Source organism: Neolamprologus multifasciatus, chromosome 11, assembly GCF_963576455.1.
Source record: "Neolamprologus multifasciatus chromosome 11, fNeoMul1.2, whole genome shotgun sequence".
Lineage (NCBI taxonomy): Eukaryota > Metazoa > Chordata > Actinopteri > Cichliformes > Cichlidae > Neolamprologus > Neolamprologus multifasciatus.
Window position 1 is genome coordinate 31642767 of NC_140449.1, and position 13344 is coordinate 31656110.

The 13344-nt window shown below is 44.6% G+C and overlaps 6 non-coding genes across 6 annotated transcripts; 4 read left to right on the forward strand and 2 right to left on the reverse strand.

Annotated features, from left to right (window-relative positions):
* Positions 1 to 9459: 9459 nt before the first annotated feature.
* Positions 9460 to 9531, reverse strand: trnaq-uug (transfer RNA glutamine (anticodon UUG)). The gene has a single exon. It is a non-coding gene; the product is annotated as a tRNA-Gln (tRNA).
* Positions 9532 to 9682: 151 nt separating this feature from the next.
* trnad-guc (transfer RNA aspartic acid (anticodon GUC)) lies at positions 9683 to 9754 on the forward strand. Its single transcript has one exon. It is a non-coding gene; the product is annotated as a tRNA-Asp (tRNA).
* Positions 9755 to 10336: 582 nt separating this feature from the next.
* On the forward strand, positions 10337 to 10409 carry trnav-aac (transfer RNA valine (anticodon AAC)). The gene has a single exon. It is a non-coding gene; the product is annotated as a tRNA-Val (tRNA).
* Positions 10410 to 11008: 599 nt separating this feature from the next.
* trnav-cac (transfer RNA valine (anticodon CAC)) lies at positions 11009 to 11081 on the forward strand. Its single transcript has one exon. It is a non-coding gene; the product is annotated as a tRNA-Val (tRNA).
* A 468-nt stretch (positions 11082 to 11549) lies between these two features.
* On the reverse strand, positions 11550 to 11621 carry trnaq-uug (transfer RNA glutamine (anticodon UUG)). The gene has a single exon. It is a non-coding gene; the product is annotated as a tRNA-Gln (tRNA).
* Positions 11622 to 12425: 804 nt separating this feature from the next.
* Positions 12426 to 12498, forward strand: trnav-aac (transfer RNA valine (anticodon AAC)). The gene has a single exon. It is a non-coding gene; the product is annotated as a tRNA-Val (tRNA).
* The last annotated feature ends 846 nt before the right edge of the window (positions 12499 to 13344 follow it).

A 13344-nucleotide genomic window follows, 5' to 3' on the forward strand; every position in this document is an offset into this window, starting at 1 on the left:
GTGCTGCAGAACTGTGCTCTGTATCTCATTGTACTACTGTATAGCGACAATAAAGGCATTCTATCTTCTATTCATATCTATTAAGATATGTGTTCAAAGCACAATGTGACACCAACATAAGTCACATTTTGTGTTTATATTGAGTTTTACCAAAGTAAATTACATCAGTGATAAACTTACATTGTAATTTTTTCATTGTTTGTTTTTCCGGTCATAAATCAGGTCGATTTTCTTTCCATACACTGAAAAAACATTTGGGTAAATTGCAAGATTGTGCTGATGTGAATGCAAACCTAATGATTCATTCAAATGTTCAGACCACATAATGTCAACCTGTAAAAAATCTATTAAAAATCCATATTACCTTACCGAAGACAATGGCGCCCTCGAGGCAGACATGTTTGCTCACTCCACTCTCGAATGTCGACTTTCTTTTGTTTTTTGTGTTTTCTGTTCTTTTTGCACTCGACAAGTGTTGTGCACTGTTAACATACATGAGACAGGCACTACTAGACATCGGCAACTCACACAATCATCTGGATTCTACTATTTTCTTACCACCTGAGCTTTCAGCTTCACCACTGGAGCTTTCAGCCATCGTTCTCCCTGGCAGCCACCGCAAATGCCACCACTCCCAGAAAGGCCACAAAGCACTGAGTCCAAGTGAGCCAAAATTAAAGTGACTAAAGGTGAATAAATAACTGCAAGTGACTAAAAGTGGATAAAGTGTCAGTAGTGTAAGAAGAGGGTAGTTTATGTTTCTGGTGTGGGAAACATTCTTATAATCTGGAGTTAAAAACCAGAGTGGCTTTGGGGACAAAGGTGGCTATCCTCCTCTCAGTCCTGCAGGAAATGCAGCAGAGGCGTCGCCCTAAGGAGCCATTGAAATGTGAGAGGGGTCGTTGATGATTTTGGCTGCCTGTCTAAGGGCCTATTGGCTGAAAACCTGTGCCAGAGTTCTGACAGGCAGTCCAATGATTTTAGACCACACTGATGCAGTGTGCTGCAGTCTCTTCCTGTTCTGAAGGCTGAGGGAGTGAACCAGCAGGTGATGGAGAAAGTCATGATGCTTTCCAGGTAGGCATAGTAAAAAGTCATCATGATGGGTGTGCGGACTCCAAAGGAGTTGAGTTTCCTAAGGAGGTATAGCCGTTGGTGGCACCTCCTGAGAATCTCCTCTGTGTTGGCAGAGAATTTCAGGAGGTTGTCAAAGATGGTTCCCAGGTATTTGTACTCCTCAACTACCTCCACTGGCTTCCTGTTGATGGTGGTGGTGACTGAAGCAGCCAGATCCCTCTGCCTACTGGAGAAGGTCACCATCTCTTTGGTTTTGCTCACGTTCAATTCAAGTTTGGAGCTGTTACACCACTCTACAAACTCCTGCAGAGCAGGCCCATGGTGTTGTAAGGGGCCTGACAGCGACAACTGTGTCGTCAGCATATTTAACCTGGTGACAGTTGGGCTGTGTGGATCTGCAGTCATCGGTGTAAAGGATGAAGAGCAGGAGGGAGAGCACACAGCCCTGGGGGGGAGCCAGTGGAGGTGGAACGGAGACCGGAAAGAGACTTGTTGACCCGAACTTTCTGAGTTCTGTTGGTCAAAAAGTCCAATATCCACAGGATTAGCTGATCATCCAGGTAAAATCGGGTGGAAAGTTTAGTGGCCAGGATATGAGGCTGCAGAGTGTTGAACATTGATGAGAAATCAGCAAACAGAAGTCTGGCGGAGGAGTCAGGGAGCTCCAGATGTTTGTGGATGGAGTCCAAGATGAAGATTTTGGCATCATCAACACCTCTGCGTGCATGGTAAGCAAACTGGAGTGGGTCCATCAGGGGGTCAGTTGCTCTTACGATGTGCTGTTTTATGATCTTCTCCATGGCCTGAGTATGGACTGAGGAAAGCCATTACAGCAGCAAAGAGGCAGTACAGAGAGAAGCTGGATGGCTTCTATTCTTATGCTGACCCCAGGCAGATGTGGCAATGCCTGCAGCACATCACAGAGTATAGGGCCACCACCAACATCATCAGCTCTCCAGGTGGTCTGCCAGATGATCTCAATGTGTTTTACACCAACTTTGAGACCCACCCCCCCCCCCCAGACCTCCCAGACCTTCCAGACCCTCCAGACCTTCCAGAACCCCCACATCACCTGACCCTTCCCCCGACAGCGGTCTCAATAGACCAAGACACAAGGTCCTGAGGAAGATCAACCCCCGCAAGGCAGCAGACCAAACAACATCTGTGGACGAGCCCATGAAGCATGTGCTAACAAGCTGGCTGATGTTCTTACCTCCATCTTCAACTTTTCCCTCAGTCAGTGCATCGTTCTCACATGCTTCAAGACCACAACCATCATCCCTCTCCCCAAGAAAAGCCCAGGCACCTGTCTAAATGATTACAGACCAGTTATACTCACTCCAATCATTGCAAAGTGATTTGAGAAAGTGGCGCTGGCCTACATTAGGAGAAATATTCCAAACACTCTGGATCCCCAGCAGTATGCCTACCGGCCCAACAGGTCCGCATCAGATGCCATCGCTGATGCCCTTCACTATTCCCTCTTCCACCTGGAAAATAATGACACACACACACACTTACACTTCTGTCCTCGAGACGAAGGTTTAGAAGTGTGAAGTCCAGAATGTCCCAACTCAACATCTGTCATGGTCCTGGGTCATTTTGACCCAGTGTTTTTAGTTTTCCTGTGGTTTTGTATTTTGTTCCTTATGTTCATTGGATTGTCTGGTTTGGTATTTGGATTCCCCCTGTGTCCATGCTTTTATTGTGGTGTTTGTTCTGGTACCGTGTTCCCGTCCTTTGTTTTCTGTGTTCTCCTCATCCCCTCGTGTATTCATCTTTGTTCTCTGCCTTTTTCTCTCTCTGCCTCTTTCTCTGTGTACTGTGTTGTGTTTAAGGTCCACATCTTGGTGTCAGTATTTTCAGTTTCGTGTCCTCCCCGCTCGGTCATGAGTAATTGTCCTCAGCTGTGTTCCCCGTGTGTTCCCACTTCCCTCATTACCTTCTGTGTATTTATGTCAGAGTATCCCTTTGTTCCGTGTTGTATCGTCCCTCTAGGTTGTGTGTGTTCCCCCGTGTCTTCCCAGCGCCTCAGCTTTAGTTTCTCCCAGTACAGTTTTGTATGACTTCTTATGTTCCTATTAATAAAGACCTGCCTTTTGAGTTTATCCCCGCGTGTCTTGAGCCGTGCATTTGGGTCCTCTCTTGCCTTCACACAGCCGCTGCATGACAACATCTCCTTCTTCCCCACTAGTATCAAACTGAACAGCTGACCTACCTCAACTGCAATTTGCACATCAGGACACTTTGCACACTAAGTTAATTTTACACATTAAGCTTCTTTGTACATCCATCTACCTCAACATCTGCATACCTCACTTGTCTTCACTTACTTATTTTTGTACTTATTCATTTATCTTTAATTATTTTTTATTCTTACTTTTATTTTTATTTATCTCAATATCTTGTCTTATTTTTATCCCTATTTATCTTGTTCCTTTAACCCAGTGGTTTTTTACTGCCCCCCCCCTCCCCTTTGTTTTGCTGTTACTGTTAATCTGACTACATGCAGTTTTTACACGCTTACATATACACACACAGTAACTGTCCCTCCATTTAGAAAGACAGAGGCGTCATAGTGTAATTATTTTATGTGTAGTGTTTTTTCCTGTGTAATAATATTCAACATTGCTATCAATACATTTTTCAAAAAAATAACTCTCTGTGCAAAATGCGTTGAAAAACACAAAAAACTATGCTTTACTGTTTGTCCGTGATTTGGACAGGGGGAACAAATCGTGGCAGGATCAGCCTGATATTATTTGTATCCCACTGTAACTTTACTGTATAAAGAGCAAACATCTCCAAAATGTAGTTAGTCATTACAACAAGTGTTTGTGAACTAAAAATCAAGAATGTGGGATACTGTTTGTCTGTGATTTGAAGAGCCCAGCGCGTGCTCCCGACGCAGGGCAAACTAATTCTGTCGCGGAGACCTACCTCAGCAAAATATGCTTCATCATATTTTCTGGGCTTTGGCTTAAAATGAAGTTGGTTTGGAAACTTCATCTTCTGCTTTACGTTTCTGTGAACCTCTGCTTTCACCCTTACCTAACTTGGCATTTGTATATGGACAGCAAAGGAAGAATTTCATTGCACAGAGAAATGCTATTTCTTCTGTACACATGACAATAAACAGTTTGAATCTTGAATCAAATATGATAACCTGTCAGGATCCTGGGTCTCCTCACCCAGCGTTTTTAGTTCTTTGTGTTTTTTGTATTTTTGTCGAGTACTCTATGGTTTCTATTTTTGATCCCTTGCCCCTCATGTTTCTCTGTGCCCCCTCTGTTCTGTGTAAAGTTTGTGTTTCTTGGTCTGTGTCTTCGCATGTTTGGAGTTTCAATCAGCAATCCTGTAGCAGCATTCTGCTGTACGGATCACTCTCTGAAGTGCTTTTTGGTCCTTAACGAAGCTTTTCCCAAACCAGGATGTGATGTTCTGTGTGAGGATGCTCTCCACAGTGCCTGTATAGAAAATCCTGAGGATCTCTGGAGAGACTCTGAACTTCCTCATTTGTCGTAGTTGGTACAGCCGCTTGAGAAGATTTTTTCCCACTGGACCTCCTCAAATTTTAGTTTAATACTCCTGCTCTAAACCTAACCCTATAAGTTGGAGAAGGTGACAACAGACAAATATTTTTTGATTTGTGTCAGTTAGGATGATCATTTTATTTATTTCCTGATGGACAAAACAATTTAATGAAAACAAAAATTTATATTCTGATTGTCTCAGGTTAGTGTTGGGGTTGAGGTCCTTACCAATGACAACTTAGACCTCAAAAGATTAAACGTGACAAATTCCATCATAACCTACAACTGCCAACCAAAAGAAGCATGTAGCTCACTAACATTACAGCTCAACTGAAGGGAAGGCAATAAGCCTCTCATCTTGTGTAGATGCAGAGCCAACCCACATTTATCCCATGTAGGCTTCAAATTGTGAGGAAATACACACAGTTACAGCAAGACTGCAGACACAAAACCCCAAGGCTTTCATTATTATATGGTAAATGGCATGTATTTGTATAGCGCTTTACTAGTCCCTGAGGACCCCAAAGCGCTTTACACATCCAGTCATCCACCCATTCACACACTGGTGATGGTAAGCTACATTGTAGCCACAGCCGCCCTGGGGCACTGACAAAGGCGAGACTGCCAAACACTAGCGCAACCGGGCCCTCTGACCACCACCAGCAGGCAACGGGTAAAGTGTCTTGCCCAAGGACACAACGACTCAAACCAACAACCTTCCGATTACAAGGCGAACTCCCAACTCTTGAGCCACGATCGCCCTATATATCTGGAGACTTTAATCATGCCACACTGGATTCCACTCTGGCTGCTTTTCACCAGTTTGTGAATTGTCCCACAAGGAGCAACAGGACAATTAACCTACTGTATGCCAATGTGAGAGATGCATACAGAGCCACCTCCTCCCCCACTAGGGAAGTCAGACCACAACCTGGTTTACCTACAGCCACAATACACACCCCTCATCCAAAGGCAGCCTGTCACAACACGCTCCATCAGGAGATGGACCCCAGAAAAGGAGGATGCTCTGAGAGACTGCTATGACACCACAGACTGGGATGTGCTTCTGAGCCCACATGGTGAGGACATAGAGGGGGTGACAAACTGTCTGACAGACTACCTCAACTTTTGTGTGGACACGGTCGCCCCTGCTAAGACGATACTGTGTTATCCTAATAACAAACCGATGGTAACACAGGAAGTCAAAACTGTCCTCAACATGAAAAAGAAGGCTTTCAGGAGCAAAGTGAAGGAGGAGATGAAAGCAACACAGTTTACTACAGAGCCCTCTCCCCACTCTCCTACCTCCCTCGCTTCCCCCCCCTTCCTGACACTATGACACCCCCTTCCTCCAACCCCTCTCTCAACAGCAGGACATCTCCCCCCCCCCCCCCCTCCTTCCAATCATCTCCCAGTGTCACAGTGGATCAGGTCAGGAGACAACTGAGGAAGCTTCACCCCAGAAAGGCAGCAGGCCCAGACAAGGTGTGTCCAAGGATGCTAAAGGCGTGTGCTGCTGAACTTGGGGAGCCGCTATAACGAGTCTTCAACCTCAGTCTGCAACTGGGGAGAGTGCCCGCCCTATGGAAGACATCCTGCATCGTCCTGGTCCCCAAAAGAAACCGGCCCAATGAGCTGAATGACTTCCGACCGGTGGCACTGACGTCACATCTTATGAAGACTCTACAGCGGCTCTTCCTCAACCTCCTCCAACCACAGGTACAACATGCTCAGGACCCACTACAGTTCGCATACAAGGCGGATGTTGGAGTGGAGGATGTCATCCTGTACCTCCTACATAGAGCCCACTCACACCTGGACAAGGAAAAAGGCACAGTCAGGATCCTGTTTCTTGACTTTTCAAGTGCCTTTAATACCATCCGGCCCTGTCTGCTTCGGGAAAAACTAAACAGGATGCAGGTGGACCCCTGCCTGGTCACTTGGATCTCCGACTACCTCACTGACAGACCACAGTACGTCAGGCTGAAGGACATCATGTCTGACACTGTGGTCAGCAGCACAGGAGCACCACAGGGAACTGTGTTGTCCCCTCTTCTCTTCACCCTGTACACCTCTGACTTCTGCTACAACTCTGAATTATGCCATATTCAGAAGTTTGCAGACGACACAGCCATCATGGGGTGTATCTGGGATGATCATGAAGAGGAGTACAGGAGTCTGGTGAGGAACTTCGTCACATGGAGTCACACAAACCACCTGCAACTCAACACCTCAAAGACCAAGGAACTGGTTGTGGACTTCGGGAGGTCCAGAGCAGGTCCACTGCCGGTTCAAATAGAGGGGGAGGAGGTGGAGGTGGTCAACAAGTACAAGTACCTCGGGCTGTGGGTGGACAACAAACTGGACTGGTCATGCAACACAGAGCACCTGTATAAAAAAGCCCAAAGCCGACTGTACTTCCTCAGGAGGCTGAGGTCTTTTAACATCTGCAGGAAGCTCCTGGGGATGTTTTACCAGTCAGTGGAGTACTTTTCTATGCTGGGGTGTGCTGGGGGAGCAGCACAGCAAAGAAGGACTCATCCAGGCTGGAAGAACTGATCAGAAAAGGCTAGCTCTGTGGTCGGCATGAAGCTGGACACTCTGGTGACAGTGGCAGAGAAAAGGACACTAAAGAAACTGCTGGACATTATGGACAATGCTGGGCATCCTCTGCACACGGCCATAAACAACCAGAGGAGTCTGTTCAGTGACAGGTTGCTTCTCCCAAAGACAAGAACCAACAGACTTAAAAACTCCTTTGTCCCACACGCCATCAGACTGTTTAACTCCTCTCTGGAGGGGAGAGGGAGGGGAAACAGGAGGACAAAGGAGGGGGGAACAACTAAGCTGTACTAAGCTGTAGTGCCTTTTCATTGTGCAATACTTTTTGTGCAATACTTTTTGTTAATAGACAACGGTGCAATAGACTTCAATACTTGAAATGTGCAATTCCCTTGTATTCTTATTCCTATTTATTCTATTTATCCCTTTCGGATATTTTATTTATATATGTCTCTGTATTTATATATGTGTATATATATATTTGTCTCACGTTCTGTAACTTCTGTCGGTGCTGTGCTATTGGAAACCGAATTTCCCAGAGGAACCCACCCAAGGGATTAATAAAGTTTTATCTTATCTTATCTCTTATCTAAGATGCTTATCTAAAGCAGTTTTGTCCTTAGGGCCCTACATGGGTTTTGCCCTTTTGATTCCTGAAGAGATCACTGTGTGTTGCCAACTGAAAAATCCAGAAAACAACTGGGGCCCATAGCAGTTTTTTCACCTTCATAGTGGGCTTGACTGGCTACACAGTGCAGTGGTTTACACATTTGCCAAACACGTGAAACAGAAAAAGTGATTTGAGTCGTGATCTACCCTCATCTTACTGTGTGTGCTGTCTGCCAGCATGAGTTTATTTTGTAATTTTCATTTTTGTAACTTTTGAGTTCAGCTTTAAAGCTGGTTTACATTTTGAGTTTACATTTTACCTCCAAGTGTCTGCAGTGTGGGTCCTCCTTACCACCACTTCTACCTGCAACACCCTTCACATGACATAAAGTAGCTCATATTTATTTATTGAGCCATATTCAGGTCAACTCTCAGATACCAGTTGTCGACAGTTGTGTACCATGGGGAAGATTGTTGGGTTGATTTTATTATTAGTAATAAAGCTTATTAAATATTTAAGTAATATTTAATAAATCTTACCTTAAAGCAGAAGGACCACAAACGCATCCATGTCAACTTTGATTAACTCTGGGGACAAAAAAGATTCAACATGAGATTTGATTGAGGAGAAATAATATTTTGGAAGCTTTAATAAACATTTTTTTTAATCATATCTACATTAAAAAAATAAAATGACGTAATATGCATAAATAAAACCTGAATAGCAAAGTAATTCTAACAGCTGTTTAACAACCCAAAATAGATTTGACTTTTTTTATCTTGCGTTTTCTAGCAGGTCTAGCTCATATTAAATTTGAGCCTGAGGGGAAAAAAACATCATTATTAAAATGACTGAAAATGAGTGTGGAGGGATTTTTTTTTTTTTTTAAATGTTTGTTTGATTGGTTGAGTTTTTTTTTCTGTGTCTGTTTACATTCAAAGCTCCTTTGAGGTATCATTCAAATCCAAAGGTTTGCACAAGGCCAGCTCAGATGTAAGGAAAGTACATGCAAATTAGTTTCTACATAAAATCATCATATATCAAAAAATTCTTGAACAGATTTCTCTCACTTAAAAGAATTTAGATGTTGTGCATTTACTGTAATATAAAGATTAAACCTGGAGTTTCCTTGTAAAAAATATGTGTTTACATTGAGTTTTCCTCATTGATAAAACATAGTAGGCATTAAATTGTTTGTGATTCAGGTCATTACGCAGGTAAATTGTATTGAACATGAGCACTGAAAAAACATTCTGGTAAGTTGCAAGTTTGTCCTGATTTGCATTCAAACCTGCATTAATGATTCATTCAAATGTTTGGACCACAAAATATCAGTGGTTGAATGTAGCAATAAGAAGAATCTTACTAAACGTCCTCATGCAGCCCTGCGATTTGTGTCAAAGTCTTGATCAAAATTCAAATTATTATTAAGGGGAATTGTTGCCTTGAGTCACGGTGGCCAATGAAAGATACAGCAGGACGCTGAAGTGGAAAGTGCAGTACAAGAGCATGAGCGAGGTTGGGTGCGGCATGAAGACCACGCGCAGATGGGATCAGCCAACAGAAGAGGAGTGGAATTGACTGGGCCACTAACTTGTTCTATAAGTAGTTAGACTCTCATGCTAGCGTGTGCTAATGCTAATGCAACTGCGGAGCAAAGGGCAAGAAAGCCAAATGAGGCTCCACTGAGACTTGAACTCAGCTCACTGGGTTCAAAGTCCAGAGTGCTAACCGTTACACCATGGAACCCTCCTGCAAGCAGAAAAAAGTTCTCTGTCAAACACCCATAAAACTGTAGTTCCTGGTAAAGTGATGGGGATTTTTACATGGCCGACGACAATTTGCGTGTCATACCTGCTGCGAATCACACCTTGACGTGTCCCTGACAGTTCCTTGCAGGTCCTCGTTAGTATAGTGGACAGTATCTCCGCCTGTCACGCGGAAGACCGGGGTTCGATTCCCCGACGGGGAGTGAGCAGTCTCCTTCTCTGCTCTGCCTTTTACCTGGAATGACCACACACCCGTTAATGGCACGCTACGTGCATTTTTTTGCACAGACTCCATCATTCAAAAAGACCCTGTGGAATTCCTCCACCACATCCTAGTCAATCTAACAATCTAGTCCTATAATGGGTTTGAAAAAACATCAATTCCACCTGTGCACTCACAAGTCAAAAATGTCTTCTAGGCAAGAGCTCCCATGAGAAGAGAAGCTAGTCCAAGAGAACTCTGCTTGTCCAGCGTTTTCTCTGCTTTACTTGCGTCCCTATTAACAAATAAGTCTCTTGGGTTTGTCTTCTGTAGGTTGTGTGCTAGCCTGACAAAGAACATCAAAGAGCTTGTCAACAAGAAGATCAGCTCCCATTTGAAGAGATGCTATCTCGAGATCACAATTTGGATTGTCAATATAACCATAAATGGGGGAATGCTTGAAAAATGACACAAATGGGAGTTCCCCCGCTTCTCACTAGTCCTACATGATCTGTCATAAAAGTCCTCAAATGTAAGAAGGCATCGAAATGCCCCTCTAATGACGAGAGGGCATGCACGCTCCGTTTCCGTAGTGTAGTGGTTATCACGTTCGCCTAACACGTGAAAGGTCCCTGGTCCGAAACCAGGCGGAAACATGCTTCTTTGTTTCCCGATACAAAAGTGTCTACCTGCAGGCATTGCTTTACCTTATGGGGTTGTACTGCTGTTTGGGACACAGAGGAAAGAAAGTACTCAAATCTTGTACAGGGCTCTGACGCTTGTAACCTTTGGATGCTCATGTTGCTAAAAAGTTGTCTATAGCCCAAATTTCAGGAAATTTCACACAAATCAACATGTCTCCAGTCACCATATTCACTGAAGATGCAGGCACAGACTAAGCTCTTGAAAATGAGTGGCTCTAGCTGGCCTGCACAGGACTTGGGCCTATTTTCAGCCAATGCACAACGCGATCAAACGCATGGCCTCTTTAGGCAACAGTTCTGCTGCTCGAGGTTCTGGGGTTCTTAGGCCAGCATATGTCGAGCTGCGCTTGCTTCAGAGAACTCCTAAATGTCAAAAGTTTAAGTGAGCCTAACATCGAGACTATAGTTCAGATTCCTTGCTAGCGAGCGTCTCTCTCTTCTCCATGGTTCCTTCCGTTCAAGGGCATGATAGTAACATGCCATCAGATTTGTCAGATTGGTCAGATTACTGATTAAGACACATTCCAAAGCCAAGCGAGCCATCGCTCAACGTTTCCGTAGTGTAGTGGTTATCACATTCGCCTCACACGCGAAAGGTCCCCGGTCCGAAACCGGGCGGAAACATGGGTCTTTTGCTTCTTTGGTCACAAGGGAATTGATGTTCACTGTTTAGACAACTCTGCTTGTCCAGCATTTTCTCTGTTTTACTTGCGTCCCTATTGAGAAATAAGACTCCTAGTTTTGTCTTCTATCGGTTGTGTGCTAGCCAAGCAAAGGACATCAAAGAGCTTGTCAACCAGAAGCTCGGGGCCTTCAGTGGTGGCAACAGAGTTAGAAGTGAGAAGAGTACAAGGGGAATTGTTGCCTTGAGTCAAGGTGGCCAATGAAAGATACAGCAGGACGCTGAAGTGGAAAGTGCAGTACAAGAGCATGAGCGAGGTTGGGTGCGGCATGAAGACAACGCGCAGATGGGATCAGCCAACAGAAGAGGAGTGGAATTGACTGGGCCACTAACTTGTTCTATAAGTAATTAGACTCTCATGCTAGCATGTGCTAATGCAACTGCGGAGCAAAGGGCAAGAAAGCCAAATGAGGCTCCACTGAGACTTGAACTCAGATCACTGGATTCAAAGTCCAGAGTGCTAACCGTTACACCATGGAACCCTCCTGCAAGCAGAAAAAAGTTCTCTGTCAAACACCCATAAAACTGTAGTTCCTGGTAAAGTGATGGGGATTTTTACATGGCCGACGACAATTTGTGTGTCATACCTGCTGTGAATCCCACCTTGACGTGTCCCCGACAGTGCCTTGCAGTCCTCGTTAGTATAGTGGACAGTATCTCCGCCTGTCACGTGGAAGACCGGGGTTCGATTCCCCGATGGGGAGTGAGCAGTCTCCTTCTCTGCTCTGCCTTTTACCTGGAATGACCACACAGCCGTTAATTGCACGCTACGTGCATTTTTATGCACAGACTCCATCATTCAAAAAGACCCTGTGGAATTTCTCCACCAGATCCTAGTCAATCTAACAATCTAGTCCTATAATGGGTTTGAAAAAACATCAATTCCACCTGTGCACTCACAAGTCAAAAATGTCTTCTAGGCAAGAGCTCCCATGAGAAGAGAAGCTAGTCCAAGAGAACTCTGCTTGTCCAGCGTTTTCTCTGCTTTCCTTGCGTCCCTATTAACAAATAAGTCTCTTGGGTTTGTCTTCTGTAGGTTGTGTGCTAGCCTGACAAAGAACATCAAAGAGCTTGTCAACAAGAAGATCAGCTCCCATTTGAAGAGATGCTATCTCGAGATCACAATTTGGATTGTCAATATAACCATAAATGGGGGAATGCTTGAAAAATGACACAAATGGGAGTTCCCCCACTTCTCACTAGTCCTACATGATCTGTCATAGAAGTCCTCAAATGTAAGAAGGCATCGAAATGCCCCTCTAATGACGAGAGGGCATGCACGCTCCGTTTCCGTAGTGTAGTGGTTATCACGTTCGCCTAACACGCGAAAGGTCCCTGGTCCGAAACCAGGCGGAAACATGCTTCTTTGTTTCCCGATACAAAAGTGTCTGCCTGCAGGCATTGCTTTATCTTATGGGGTTGTACTGCTGTTTGGGACACAGAGGAGAGAAAGTACTCAAATCTTGTACAGGGCTCTGACGCTTGTAACCTTTGGATGCTCATGTTGCTAAAAAGTTGTCTATAGCCCAAATTTCAGGAAATTTCACACAAATCAACATGTCTCCAGTCACCATATTCACTGAAGATGCAGGCACAGACTAAGCTCTTGGAAATGAGTGGCTCTAGCTGGCCTGCACAGGACTTGGGCCTATTTTCAGCCAATGCACAACGCGATCAAACGCATGGCCTCTTTAGGCAACAGTTCTGCTGCTCGAGGTTCTGGGGTTCTTAGGCCAGCATATGTCGAGCTGCACTTGCTTCAGAGAACTCCTAAATGTCAAAAGTTTAAGTGAGCCTAACATCGAGACTATAGTTCAGATTCCTTGCTAGCGAGCGTCTGTCTCTTCTCCATGATTCCTTCCGTTCAAGGGCATGATAGTAACATGCCATCAGATTTGTCAGATTGGTCAGATTACTGATTAAGACACATTCCAAAGCCAAGTGAGCCATTGCTCACCATTTCCGTAGTGTAGTGGTTATCACATTCACCTCACACGCAAAAGTCCCCGGTCCGAAACCGGGCGGAAACATGGGTCTTTTCCTTCTTTGGTCACAAGGGAATTGATGTTCACTGTTTAGACAACTCTGCTTGTCCAGCATTTTCTCTGTTTTACTTGCGTCCCTATTGAGAAATAAGACTCCTAGTTTTGTCTTCTATCGGTTGTGTGCTAGCCAAGCAAAGGACATCAAAGAGCTTGTCAACCA